General features: G+C 57.1%; 1 pseudogene; it reads left to right on the top strand.

The window, feature by feature from the left end:
• Positions 1-457: 457 nt before the first annotated feature.
• Positions 458-2,500, top strand: part of LOC114940701 (large subunit ribosomal RNA) — a 4,831-nt pseudogene continuing 2,788 nt past the window's right edge.

The raw sequence follows: 2,500 nt of genomic DNA, 5'->3' as shown, positions 1-2,500 counted from the left end.
CCTTGCCCGCACACATAACGGTATTACGGAGAAATATACGGCGCGTCGTCGTCCGGCGGAGAGAGCATTCGTAATCCTTTACCTCTTTACGGAGAAGGGTTTTGAATCGCGAGCCGACCGCGTGTCCGAGTCCACGAAATTTTCGTAAAGCGAAAAAAGGGGACCGGCGCGCCGCGTCGTGTACTCGTCGAATCGATTCCGCCCGAATTTCGTATATAAAAGAGAAAAGGGAGAGCCGAGAATCTCGAACCCCGCGATATATCGTCTCCATTACCACCAACGAGTGTGTGTGCGGTTAGCGCCCCGGCGATTTGCCTTCTCGCGTATTTCGTGTGCTGCCGCTGCTGCTCTCTCGTTCGACGCTCTCTCTCTCTCCCTCTTATAATATATATTATAGAGGAGAGACGACGATGAGCGACGCGGAGGAGGCAAACGGCTACGAAAACTCACTATGCGACGACCTCAGAGCAGGCGAGATTACCCGCTGAATTTAAGCATATTATTAAGCGGAGGAAAAGAAACTAACCAGGATTTCCTTAGTAGCGGCGAGCGAACAGGAAAGAGCCCAGCACCGAATCCCGCGGTTCCGCCGCAGGGAAATGTGGTGTTTGGGAGGATCCGCTTATCCCGAGGTGCCGCGTCGCGTCCAAGTCCATCTTGAATGGGGCCACTTACCCGTAGAGGGTGCCAGGCCCGTAGCGACCGGTGCGCGCCTCGGGAGGATCTCTCCTTAGAGTCGGGTTGCTTGAGAGTGCAGCTCTAAGTGGGTGGTAAACTCCATCTAAGGCTAAATACGACCACGAGACCGATAGCGAACAAGTACCGTGAGGGAAAGTTGAAAAGAACTTTGAAGAGAGAGTTCAAGAGTACGTGAAACCGTTCAGGGGTAAACCTAAGAAACCCAAAAGATCGAACGGGGAGATTCATCGTCAGCGGCGCTGGCTTCGCGTCGGTCGGCGATGTCCCGCGGAGTCCTTGCGGCTCGCGCGCGGGCACGCTACCGTGCGCCGATGTCCGGCGCTCGTCGTCGTGCACTTCTCCCCAAGTAGAACGTCGCGACCCGCTGGGTGTCGGTCTACGGCCCGGGTGCGGTGTCTGTCGCGTCGCCGGTAAAACGGCACGCGACAAACCCTCGGTCGCCCGGCCGGCTGCTCGGCGGTACGCGCAAGGTATCAGGCCGCACTATTCACGGTGCGTCGAGACCGTCGCAAGCGCGCGCCACGGTACTCGGAGGTTACGGACTTCGCGCCGTCCCCGGTCCTGGCCCGCTGTTGGTTACAGTACGGTACACCTTCGACAGGCCTGCGAACGTCTCCCGCGGTCTCGCGGGAGACCGATACCGGTCGGCGACGCTACTGCTTTGGGTACTCTTAGGACCCGTCTTGAAACACGGACCAAGGAGTCTAACATGTACGCGAGTCATTGGGACTTGTCGCGAGACCTAAAGGCGTAATGAAAGTGAAGGTCGGCCCTGGCCGTCGACCTAGGGAGGATGGGCCGCGTCGCGATGCGGCCTCGCACTCCCGGGGCGTCTCGTTCTCATCGCGAGAAGAGGCGCACCCAGAGCGTACACGTTGGGACCCGAAAGATGGTGAACTATGCCTGGTCAGGACGAAGTCAGGGGAAACCCTGATGGAGGTCCGTAGCGATTCTGACGTGCAAATCGATCGTCGGAACTGGGTATAGGGGCGAAAGACTAATCGAACCATCTAGTAGCTGGTTCCCTCCGAAGTTTCCCTCAGGATAGCTGGCACTCGGCCGTTCCGCACGGAACGCGCGCGAGTCTCATCTGGTAAAGCGAATGATTAGAGGCCTTGGGGCCGAAACGACCTCAACCTATTCTCAAACTTTAAATGGGTGAGATCTCTGGCTTTCTTGAATTATGAAGCCACGAGCATCTTCGGATCAGAGTGCCAAGTGGGCCATTTTTGGTAAGCAGAACTGGCGCTGTGGGATGAACCAAACGCAGAGTTAAGGCGCCCAACTCGACGCTCATGGGACACCATGAAAGGCGTTGGTTGCTTAAGACAGCAGGACGGTGGCCATGGAAGTCGGAATCCGCTAAGGAGTGTGTAACAACTCACCTGCCGAAGCAACTAGCCCTGAAAATGGATGGCGCTGAAGCGTCGAGCCTATACTCTGCCGTCAGCGGCAAGTGGGGCGGCAACCGGGAGCGGGCGTTAGTCTTCTCTCGCGTCGTCACGAAGCCCTGACGAGTAGGAGGGTCGCGACGGTGAGCGCAGAAGGGTCTGGGCGCGAGCCTGCCTGGAGCCGCCGTCGGTGCAGATCTTGGTGGTAGTAGCAAATACTCCAGCGAGGCCCTGGAGGACTGACGTGGAGAAGGGTTTCGTGTGAACAGCCGTTGCACACGAGTCAGTCGATCCTAAGCCCTAGGAGAAATCCTATGTCAATGACGGCGTACAATATACTCGAGTGTCGAGAAATAATAATAAATATTATACGAAGGACACACGCCCGTCGGGCGAAAGGGAATCCGGTT

This window comes from Nylanderia fulva, unplaced genomic scaffold (genome assembly GCF_048542155.1).
Source record: "Nylanderia fulva isolate GAGA-0341 unplaced genomic scaffold, ASM4854215v1 Scaffold1033, whole genome shotgun sequence".
NCBI classification, from domain to species: Eukaryota; Metazoa; Arthropoda; class Insecta; order Hymenoptera; family Formicidae; genus Nylanderia; species Nylanderia fulva.
The sequence above is the reverse complement of the archived record's forward strand: the minus strand, read 5'-3'. Positions and strand labels throughout refer to the sequence as shown.